Source organism: Chlamydotis macqueenii, chromosome 1, assembly GCF_036417535.1.
Source record: "Chlamydotis macqueenii isolate bChlMac1 chromosome 1, bChlMac1.mat, whole genome shotgun sequence".
Lineage (NCBI taxonomy): Eukaryota > Metazoa > Chordata > Aves > Otidiformes > Otididae > Chlamydotis > Chlamydotis macqueenii.
The window spans coordinates 86,056,843-86,069,164 of NC_141556.1; positions in this window are offsets into that span (position 1 = coordinate 86,056,843).

A 12,322-nucleotide genomic window follows, 5' to 3' on the forward strand; every position below is an offset into this window, starting at 1 on the left:
GGGTGTGATTCCACAGGCAGGTGAGCAAGTCCTAGCAGTTAACCTTCCTGAAAGGCTGCTTTCCAGTTTTGGATGGGTTTGTCTTCTGCTGCTCCAATGAGGTGGTAGTTTACACAGGGATCTGGCAAGCACTTATGCTGCTGCAAGGCAAGTGTCAGGCACGCGCAGCAGGGAAAGAGCACTGGAAAGGAGGGTGAATGGCTACTTGTCCAAGTTCTGTGGAGTGAGACACTGGTCTGTCTCATGGCTGTCTCACGTGTCCTGATACCACAAGCTCTCTCCTTTTTTTTTTTTTTTTTTTTAATTTGGAATCAATACCACTTAGCTGCTGGAAGCACTACCTGTCTTGGCACCTACAGCTATGCTTTGTCTGCCATTTTTAACAGAATCAGTTTGATCAAAGGATAGACCCTTCACCATCTTTTGGTTCTCCCTAAGACTTTTATTCATTTTGCACCTTGTGTACATAAACCTCCATATTTAAAGTAAATTTCATTCCCATTAGAAGTTGGGAAGACTTTGGTAGACTATCAGCTATCAGTTTTGACACAGCTCTTCCATACGGTAGGTTCCATGCAGCAGGGAGCTTATCATCAGTGAACAGTTTCTAGTCTTTAATAAGGCAATACCTAACTTCTACTTCCTAAATTCAGTTAAAATATGTTTATCATACAGTAGTATAAGAAAACAGTAGCTATTTTACATTCTGAAAAAAATAGATATTTTCATAACAGTATGATTTCATGAGAATTATCATGTAGGAGGGAAGTGATAGGACTGAATCTTTGAACAAGGGACTAAACTAGAGCATAAATCTAACTGTCCTCCCCAGCTTCTGTCCTTGCTCTTCCTGAGCAACAGTATTCCCGCTGCTGCTGCAATGAACAGCAGGTTAATGGCAAAACATAAATTGTTTTGTTTTGTTCTGTTTGAAATACACTTTTCTGACAGGCTCTGAATATTTTCTCTAAGCATTGCAGGTAGTTACTTAAACAATAAGACTATAAATTAATGTAGGACATTGTGTACAAAATACATTTTGTATAGTGCTGATTTAAATACTGATCTGAAAGATCTTTGCAAGTTTTCATACAGGGTTAGGAGATGGAGGCATTTAAGTCTAGGGAAACGTGGATAGATTCTTTATATAGCTGGGTGTCTCGGAAGGAGCAGTAGGAGACAGCCACTTGCAGCCTCCTAAATTCTTAGTATGATGAGTGAAACTGTGTCCCTCTGGTTATTATAGAACTATGGTCCTATAGACCTCCCCCTCCACAGACCTAGTTGCGAGAGGCATCCTGGCCAAGAGAGGATGAAGAGCATGGCTGTAGGTCACTGCCATTAGGAACTTCTGTTTGCAGAGCAGATCTTCAGGGCTGCCCGGACTAGGTCAGGATGCTGCTGGTGGAAGGGCAACATAAAGTTCCCTTGACCTTTTTCGTCCCCCACTCCTGCACCTTTTCCATGACTGCAACAGAGAAATTGACTGAGATGCCATAATAAACTCATTAAGCATGTGCTCCTAGGTACATACTACCTGATTTTGGGTTGAATGCCAAGATGAGCTGGGAACAGACAAGGATCCATGGCTCCAGTGGTCTCTTCCCCTACTCCCTGCACACCAGCAGAGCGGTCACCTTAGGTCTGAGCAGGCATGGGTGGAGGAGGAAAACATACATCCAGCAAAGCTAAATATAGTGACCTCATGCCCGCTAGAGGGGCTGGTAACAGCACAGAGCAAAGCAGTTTCAGAACAAGCTCTGGTTTTTAACAACTTCTTCCAAATCCAAGCTGAGGCACCTCCATTGTAACCCTGAAGACAGGCTTATGTTTTAAATTGTTAACTGCTTTTTAAGAGACAGTGTTCAGCATTGTTTATCTTTTCTATAAGCCATCAATGAATGTATTAAACCTATTTTTCCAGATGTTCCCTATAGCTCTATGTAAACATAAAGATCTTATAAATTGTAAATACTGGAACAGCTTCTTCCCAAGAAATACTGCTGATAAAATACACAGCTATTGTCACCATCATACTTGCTTAGTAAATTTATTCTTTTCATCAATTAATTATCAGGAATGCAGATTATATCACAGTAGGTAATGTGCCCCTTAGTTTGTTGTCCTCCTTAGCTGCCATTTAAACCAGTTAAAATTATAAAAAATTACCAATATAATTTTTGCCACATAATGTTTCACTTTCAAGTAAACATTGCCAACCCTCAAATAATTTAAAATGTCTTCCTTCCATTCATCCTAACATTAGTTCCTGTCCCCAGAGGTCTCACTGGCAACCATGTCTATCCTCCCATGAAAAGGCTCTGAAAAATTATTTTTCTCCCTCTCTGATACTTTCTAAAATCCTTATTTAAAATCCTGTGGCCTGACCAACTACTATCACAGAAAGACATGGAGAAACTTCCTGCATGCTTTTTGCGAGATGTGTCTTCAGCTGTGGAAAGTATACAGAGGCCTGTGAAGTTCATGAGCAGGAAATGTTTACAAAAATAGTATCTGTATCGGATCTATAGAGGCAGGAGGGGGACCACTGCTCCAATATGCTTTTCTGCTGGCCTCCTGCCACCAGCAGTATGGATTCCCTAGTAAATGCTGCTTCTGGCAGAGATCTCTGCAATTGCTTCATGGAAGTAAGGGAGTAGATGCCACAAGAGTTAATTCTACATCAAGCTATATTAGCCACTGATAGGATTTTCATGTGGACTGAAAAGGAAATGAGATAGCAAAATGACTCATACAGTTCTTCTTTCTTGTTCAGAGCTCCTTTGGTGCGGGAGACAAACAGAAAGGCTTTTTATGAGGTTCAAAGAATGAAAAAAGCAGTGCCAATGTAGTTCAGATCCTGGAAGTGGAGTAACTTATCTGGCATAAGTGGAAGGCTGAGTCCTTTCAAGCTGGGAAAATATTTGAGGCTGTGTGAATCAACTGAAGATTAGAAGGGACAATAGGTAGAGGCATAGACGTAGGGTATGTTTGCATTACATGTTGTGATATAAGCTCATACTTAACCTACACTTGCATCCCAGCAAATGTGATCTTGTTCCAACTGCACCCAGAGCTCATATAAAACTTTATGAGAGGATATTAATTCAATGCTGAGACAGAACTAATCAATCCACCTTCTCAACAGTGTATTTATCAAAAAATCCTCCTGGGTATTTTGTCCCATATTACTGAAGAGAGGTAACGGTGAGCACCCAAAGATTATTTTTCTTCTTCCCCTGCATAGTGAGTTCTCAGATTGGATTATGCTGCCAAAGTAGAGGCACACGCTTTGGATATCCTGGCATCATCTACTAGAAAATGAACACTGATGGGATGTCACAAATTAAGGACAATCTTACTCAATTACATATATTGATGTTAGCCAGATACCTTAAAAACACACTAATTTCAACGCAGGTTGAATTTTAAAAATATATATATTTCTGAAACAAATTTTAAGAATTTCTACAGTGGAAAGGCATGTCATCCCAATGTATATAAAGCAGACAAGCAGGGGGGTAGCCATAATCTAACAACAGTATTCCCATACCTGCTTTGCTTATTCTCTTAAAATACGATCACCTTTCTTTAAAACAGATAGGTTTGGCTTATTGGTACACTCATTAATGTTCACGGCTTAGTGTTCATCATTCTTTTCTCACCTTATCCTTGATATTTGCCTTCCATTTGTTTTTCTTAAGGATTTGTAGCTTCCTGGTTTTTCAGAACAACATTGCTCTTTTGCAGATTTTTAGCAAGTGTAATAGTCTCTCAGCATCTTCATCCATGTTTGATTTTTATACAGGATCATGGAGAAGTGTCATCGTCTGTTCTAAAGATCTCATCTTTCATACAGTTCCCATTTCTAGACTATACAGAAAGGAATTTACCATCTGGAACTGTGATGGTGCGGTTTGTTCTGTTAGCATTTCACCAATGCCTTTGTAGCACACTGACCTACTGCGTGTGATCAGGCATTACCTTCCATTTGATCATGGAGAACCACTGCTCTCTGGAACTGCAGCTCAGTATCAAAGAATTAGCAGATCTAGCCTGCTTCATCTGTCACAAACTTCACCCACTCAGCAGCACCATTATGGCGAGTATCTTTCATAAATCTGTTCTGCATCCTCGTATCTTGTGTTTGAACCAGCTAAATGCCTGCTCGCACAGAATGTGACTGGAGGTGGACTGGGCTGTGCTCCGAAATTCTAGTTCCTTCTCCTACAGACTCGGACTCTTCCAGTGGCGCGTGAAATGGGAGCATGAGTGAGTTCACAGGTAAGGGACTTGTTCCCACTCCCTCCCTGCCAGGAAGGGCTCAGCAGATGTTAACAAATAAGGAGGAAAAAAGAAAGGAAATTCTGGGAATGTAAGAGAGAGGGAACATGGGGAATCTGTGGGAGTCAACTGGGAGTGCACAGGTTCCTTGCCATCAGACAGGTAGTGTCAAGAGGGAAGATTGGAGAAGGTCACTTTGGAGGGTCAGAAAGGGTACGTGGTATGCACTAGGAAGACAGACACCACCAGTGACATAAATGTGAGGTGTATATTAGGGTGCAGACATCTTTGATACAGTCTGAGTGTTATTTTTGCCTCTTTTAAAACATTTACTTCTTTTTCTACGGAATGTCTGGTTTCCAAACAGTGAAACGTACAGCAGATATTTCTAAATGTCAGTTGAATCTATACTAGTGATGCTCAAACTGCATTTTTAAAAATAATCTGCAAGCAGTTAATGTGCTTTTTAAATTCCCAGTGTTATGTAAAAAGGCACAATATTTTTAGCCTTACAAAATATCAGTTGTCATCTCCTCACTCTCTCCCTTTGATGTATTTGAGATGGAAGCTCACAAAAACTGTAGATATTAACACTTTTAAAAGTAAGAGAGTTTTTTTCTGCAATATGGTTTTGGAGTTACACAAATCTTAATAAAAAACATATGAAAATACTCAAAAGCTTAAAATCAAGTCTGAACAAAGAAAGTACTTCTTATTTTAAAAGCCAGTGATTCTGTCCTCACTAATAAATTCTTGTGTCTGGAATAATGATAGTATAATGTATCCAGAAGCAAAATATCAACTTAAAGTGTTCACTCATGCACTGACAGAATGGCCCTCCTATTTAAAAAATCTCCAGAAAGTACCCTCTTCCATATAACAGAGCACACAGCTGCTGTGAGTAGGCTCTGGTAAATCAACATTGGCTCAAAACTATTTTTGGAATCGAGTCAGGCCTGCTGCTGTTTCTGGAGGATCTGAATAAATCTATCTGCTGTATTCTGCTGCACTCCATAAGGAATACGGTGGGATCCAGATCCAAATAAGCATATTGCCTCTGCTTATTTGGAGGTGACCTTTCCATTCCCATCTGTGTTTATAATTCTTCTGAGGTCAAATGTTTTCACCTGCTGACAACTTCCTTAATAAGCACATTTGGGCCTTGGTTCTTTCTGTGTTCTCTACAAAAATTTGAGGGACAGGATCTCAGAAGAGGCTGCCTTGCTACCTTTTTTTCTTGTTGTCTTGCAGCCCTTGACATCCTGATGATACCCTGAGGTGCTTTTGGCCAGGAGGCATCCCCTACTAGAAGCGGGCCAGGAAAGGAAAGCATCATGTCATCAAACCCACTGTGACTGTAGCTGATCCTTGAAAGAAATCCCCCGACTTCCTGGGTTTTGTGGCACCAATGCAATTCCAGAGATGGCCACTAGAAACTCCTGGAATAATAATGTTTACTGTTGCACCGCACAGTATCTGGAGGCATATGTATCGGTACTGGGCTAAGGCAAAGGCCCTGAAGTCCATGTACAGCAAAGACAATAACCACCAGTCTGGACAGCAGTATGTCCAGCAACTGGTCACCCTGTCACTTCCCACACATACGAAGGAGAGCTCCTGCCTTACAGCAAAGCAACCATTGGGTGAGAAAGCCTGCTCCCCACTGCCTTCTTTAACACTGTTCTGCCTTTGTGCTGGCAGATGACTGCTGCTTTTTCTTAAACCTGGTTGAGTTTGTGACTGGCCAGCAACTGCAGTTGGATACCCTTGCCATGAATCACTAGTGTTTTTAATGCCAGCAAGTACTTTTTCATAGAATTGTTTGGGCTGGAAGGGACCTTTAAATGTCACTCAGTCCAACACCCTCCTACCACGGGCAGGGACATCTTTCACTAGATCAGGTTGCTCAAAGCCCTGTCCAACCTGATGGGCAATGGCTTGTCCTTACACAGCACCTTTAATCTTCAGTCAGCCCTGTTCTGTTCCATGTTTTTGACAGAAAAGCAATTTTAAATTGCAATCCAGAAATACATTGAGTCAATATATGAGTTTTTTCACAGTATAATACTATGATCAGCCATCACGGTGTTTCCAGAAATTTCCCACTTCTTACCCTCTCATGTGTAGTTAGGCCCATTTTTTATACTAAGGCCCTGAAACATAAGGTGCAGTTAATGCAGCAAGACCATGTCTTCTGCATTTTGAGGGATCTTAGCTTTTCTCTGCTCTCACAGAAGGCTACTCTTCACTTCTCTCTCCCCAAAGTTGGTTTTAATCTGGAGTAGGTAAAAGAATATTTATCATACTTTCATGTTTCCTACTTCTTCCTCAGTTTACTGTCAGCTGGAAGAAAGATTTGAAACAATCCTAGATGAGAAGAGTTCTGGTCTCACGGTGCCTCAAATCAGATAAATAATTGCTATGTTTAGGAGAGTGGAATTCTTCAGGCACAGAGAACCAACTATGTAACTTAAAATTCCATTCCTTGCTTGGAGGTGCAGAGATTCAGAGAACAACTATTTTTGAGTCAAAAGCAAACACAAATGGAGACTCTAGGACTCTGGTATAATCTGGTAAGAAAGCAAAGCAGATAGGATGCAGCATACTGTAGGCTTCTCATCAGTGTAAGCTGAAAGACAAAATGAATTCCGACTCTAATGAGGGACTCCTTCCAGCCTCAAAATCAAGTCAGGAGCCTGAGAATATGGAACATGGAAGAGCCAAAAATATAGTGTCCCTCTAATCTTAATCACAAGCTAAGGTCATTAAGTTGAATTTAGGCTTTTGGTACCCACGGGCTGATAGCTATCTGCAGTGATAGCAAGTCTGAGGAGTTGGAGGCAATGAACAGCATCAGCCAGACCAGACCCTCATCCATATTCTTGAAAGCATTCTTCTCAGTACTGACTCATACCCTCTACCCTTCTCTGTCCCATTCCTCAGGAAGACTCATTTGCAGTGTGTAGTGTAGCCCCTTTGGAATGCCTCCTGTTGAAACTTAGGAGGGAATGGATACAGACAGTATCTCATATGTACGTTCAAATTTGCACATCTATGCAGATGTCCTCTTTCTTGGATCCTGAAAAAACTGGAGCCATTTTACTGCATTGGAGAAATGCAGGCTGTCCAGTGTGTCCCAAAGCAAGTGGAACTGACTAGGAAGGCTCCTCCCTCCCTTTCAGAGTGTTACATCTGACGATGCTGTGGTTTACGTCATCATGCACTGCCTGCCTATACATTGTTTGGATATAATATGCGGCTCTTGCACCATTTTAAATTTACCACACCCTTCCACAAATCCACAATCTTTTCTGTTTTACTTCAAAAACAGGTTTTCTATACAAACATAATCTTTTTTTTAAATCAAATCTCATTTTTGTTTTATGTTCTTATGATAGGGGCTTGTTGACCACCTTGGGAGGACACCGTTTTGGAGACCATGGCCATAAACATCAAAAAAACAGGAAGCGAAAGGGTTATTGCTGGCAGGACCCAGCAATTCTTTTCATGACGTTGAACACTATCTACCAAGGTGCTGGGAAGAAAGCTGTTGGTGGGAGGCCCAGGAAAGCAACACTGATTAGAGAAATAGCTTTGTAAATATCCCATTTATTTATTTATTTTGGCAGCAGCAAGTCTAACACGGTCTCTGAAACCATCAGTCACTCTGCAGAAAATGGTTTGATAGGGCTTTCTCATAACTTGACCCACCCTATTTTCATTAGCAGCCTGATGAGATTCTGCTGGCTTACTTTCTAGGCATGTTTCACTACCTGATGCTCCCAATTTTTAGTCAGCATTGTCACAGACATCTCCTGGCCTTAGCTGACTGCTTATAGTTTTCCAGAGTTGCAGAACAGCTCAAACTCCCCCTGAGGGAAGAGATACCTGCCCGGACAGCCTGCTTGCTGAATCACCTCACTAAAAAGTGTTTTCTCGCTCAGCAAAGTTTGTAGATTTGGTTTTGTGGTTTGGGTTTGTTTGTGTGTTTGTTTACACCTTAGCACCTATTCTTATGTTTTAGTCAGGTAATCTAATTGTATGTCTATGGCTAGAATGGCCTTTTGAAGTGTGTAAATATATGTGTGTATCATGCAATACTTTCATAGTGAGATTTGAAGACCTGCAGTGTCACTTTTCAGAGACTTCTGAGGCCCTCTGTAGCTGCTAAATGGCTTCTCTTCTGAGGAGGGACACTACCAAAGTGTGCTTTGCACAGCAGGCTCAGTTTTGAAGGGAAGCAGCAGAGAGACACAAGTTATCCATCCTGGGTAGTTGGTTGTTCAGGGACTTCTCCAGGAGAATTCATGACATTTGCAAATAGCATTTCTGACTGCGTGCCAGTTTCAGAGATGCAGGAGGATGACAAGGCTCATGACACCTGGAGGTGTCTGCTGGCCCCAGTACGGCTCCCTGTGTTTGGCACCCAGCTGTCGACACGCATCCCGCAATGGGACCAAGGCAGTCCAACTTGAAACTTGAGACAGCTCTGTGTATGTCACAGCCTCCACAGAGTGGGAGCAGCAGCCATGGCAGGGGTCCACCTGTGCCAGACGCAGCCTTTCAAGTGGAGAACACCCTGCGTAAAGGAGGGAGTGAGGAGTGCACCAAGAAAAGGCTGTGCTGTGGGAGCACAACAGATCCTAGGACAGCTCTTACCAGGGTGCGTTACATCCGTTGGTCTGTACGGATGCAGACAGTTTGCTGCAGGTGGCCCTGCCCTGGACAGTGTGGACCTAACCTCGTCTGCACCTGTTGGGCTGGGGGCCAAAGTGGACCCATTATATATTCCCAGCTCTTCCAGTAGGCCCAGACACAGCATTTAACACAGCATAGGGTAAGCTTATGAGTAAAAGCTTAGCATTAATCAATAAAATGTGGTTAGACTAAACAGAAGTAATATGATTAAAGAAGTATCAGAGATGCAACTCAGATATGAGTCAGAACTTTTCATGGGCTAGGAAAAACACGGACTCCTACGTGGCATCACTAATTATTAACTAACTCATGCTGCAATAAAATGGCACTAATTGATCTGTTGATATGGACAGAAATTATACAGAGGCAGACATTTTACATTACATTACATTACATTACATTGGAGGTTGGACTAGATGACCTTTGAAGGTCCCCTCCAACCCTAACCATTCTATGATTATTAACACAACTAAAGCATCCTGTCCAGCATCCAGTTTGCTTTCCTCTGACCTTAAACCTATTGCAAGCACAAAGATTTCCATCTGTAGCTACCTGAATCCTTCTAGGTAATCTAGGTAAGACTTTCTGCCCAACAAGTTTAATGCCCTGTTAGCCTTCTTCTAAATAATCCTTCCTTTTGCATTCAAGGAGGTATTTTTAGTTCTTACATCTATTTTTATTTTCATTTTATAGGCACCTAACCACTGCTAGCATACTCCTCTTCTCAGTGCAGCACATGAATTTGCCACATCACTTCTGCATTTCATTATTCCTTATTTACTCATGGCATTACACAGCTCCATTAGCAGTGAAGATTCTTTATATCTGACTCCATGAAAACTTAGTCTCTCTGAGGTGGGCTTCTTGAACTCTAAGAATGTCTAAGCTTTGATTTCAGGGCCAGTACCGGGGCTTGCTTCCTGATACTCATCTCAAAGAAGCGCCCAGCTAGAACCGCATATTCCAAATCCCTCCCACATCTGCTTTGTAGTCGGCTGTCATTTCACGCATGGTGCAGAGCAGCATTCACACCACAATGTACTCCAAAAAAACAGATCACTTTTTTCATGGCATGGGACAGCCGAAGAGATTTATGCAGAAGACTGCTGCTAATTCCAGAAATGACAAGGTCAAACATGCGTCATGTGGCACAACAAACTGAGCATCCCTGATCCATCTCTGTACCCAGATAGTTAAATGCCTATTCAGGACTGATACTTTGCTTCAAGTAGTGAGATTGACTACAACTGTGTACATCTCAAGGCACTAGTTTCAATTTGCAGCAGAAAAATGTCTGCTTTTCCAGGCAAAGGATTGCAAGAAGGAAGGTTGCTAGCATAAGGAGATTCTTATTTTCTTTCCGGAGGAATCAGAACTAACATAGGGAAGTTAGTTCATCTTCATTTCCGATTACAAAAGCACAAACTTTAAATCCACTATATGGCAAGCACAAAATCAGATTAAAGATTCCCCCTGTGTATTCTGATTTGAGAATTCTGGCTTTCACACGCTCAACCTGCTAAACACTTGTCTGTTTCACATTTGTTTCCTCATAGTGAAGAGTTAATGCAAAATGTCTGAGAGGGTCTGCTTTTCTTTTTCTTATTCCCACTTTGTTCAATCTGCCTTCATGAGCTTCATGAGCTGCCTTCATCACCATGTTGGTGAGAAACATGAAGCATCTGGATTTATGGGGATGTGACCAGAAAGTACGAGAGAGCAGATTTTTTTCATATTCTCTCAGCACTTTTAAAATCTCAGTCTGAGACATTCTTTGTTTTCTCCGGAGTCAGGGCTAGCCCAGGGAACACTGGCAGAGTACTCTGAGGTCAGGCTGATTGTGTAAGGTATGCTGTGATGCTCCAGAATTCAGTTAGTGATTCCACAGTGAAATCTTTTTAGCTCCGCACTGACATCTTTACCTGAACAAGAAGAAAAGTGTTAGAAGATCCAGCAGAGTGCAGAGATACCTTTGTTATCCTATATAATGACTTTGTGCATTGATCACGGGAGGTAACAGGGCTGATGCTATGCTTAAAAAAGTGGCAGTAACTTCAGGATCATTTTGCACCTGTACAAGAGCTATATGTCCCTAAGCATTTCACAGCCGTAGATCAATAGTTCAACAGTTGCAGCTATGTAAGCAGTGGGATGCCCAGTGCTAGACATTGCTATGGGTGACATTTTCATACGATACGTAAAAATGAAATTGGGCACAGAGTGCCCAATTTTTCCAGCTGTATCACCTGATTAAATAAAAGATGTTACCTCTTTGTACAAACCTTGCTTGTAAAATTAAAGATTTGTTTACTCTGGATTTCTTAAGCCTTGATGAATGTCTTTGCATAGCTCTCTAATGTGAACATTTTGCAGTAGTGCACACTGGGGGTCTAAACTGGTGTGGTTTGTGGCTTACTCACCCACCTGTGAGAAAATTACCAGTACCAAAAGGTACCTGTGTTGATAGGTAAGTCTTAGGAGCAGACAAGCCCCAGATCTCCAGAGCATTATGAAATACAGTAATTCTCCGGGGAATTTGCAACAGTAGGGGTATTAACCCCAATATTAAGGCCAAATTCCAAAGTACAATGATTGCTCAAAGCACAGGAATTCTGTCTGCATTGGTATCCCATCTCCCTGAGAGGCTTAAAAGCAAGGAGAAGAGGAAAAGATTGGGGTTGAAAATTACACGCTCTATTGTGCTGGGTCAGGCTGTTCCTGGTCCAGAGCAGGGCCAGCACTGGGATAAAAATAAAACCAATGTGCAGCACAGGCAATCAAACAAAGCAACGCAAGTGTCTAGTGCTCGATATAAAACAGCTTAGTGTTTGCTTTGCAGCCAGTACAAGGAGAACAAGTCGCTTTTCTGCACGGTGCAGTCATCTGATGTTTGCTTTAATTTCTGGAAGACCGGGTCAGCGTGAGTCAGAGATGCTCTCGCAGCTGGTTCGTGCGAGGGAGAGGCCAGCAGGGACCCTGACTCACCAGAGCTGCGAAATTTCTTCCTAACGCCCAGCTCAGCGGCTTGGAAGCAAAACCAGGGGCTGGGGGCCGCTCTGGAGTTAGGGAAGGGGTGCGGGGGAGGGCGCGGGTAAGCAGGGCCCTGCGAGGGTGGGAGGCAGCCGAGCCCCGGCCCGGCGCTGGGGGAAAACCCCCACAAGCAATTTTCTTCTTCGTGACGGCTGGAGGGACAGCCACGTACCCCCTCCCCTTTCCCCAGGAAGGAGGACGGAGGGTGGGCGCACACCCGAGTCCAGCCCCGGCGGTGCAGGCCTTTCCCCCTCAGTTACCTCATTGCCACATTCCCCAACGAGTGAGCTCAGCTGTTCGCGCAGCCTCT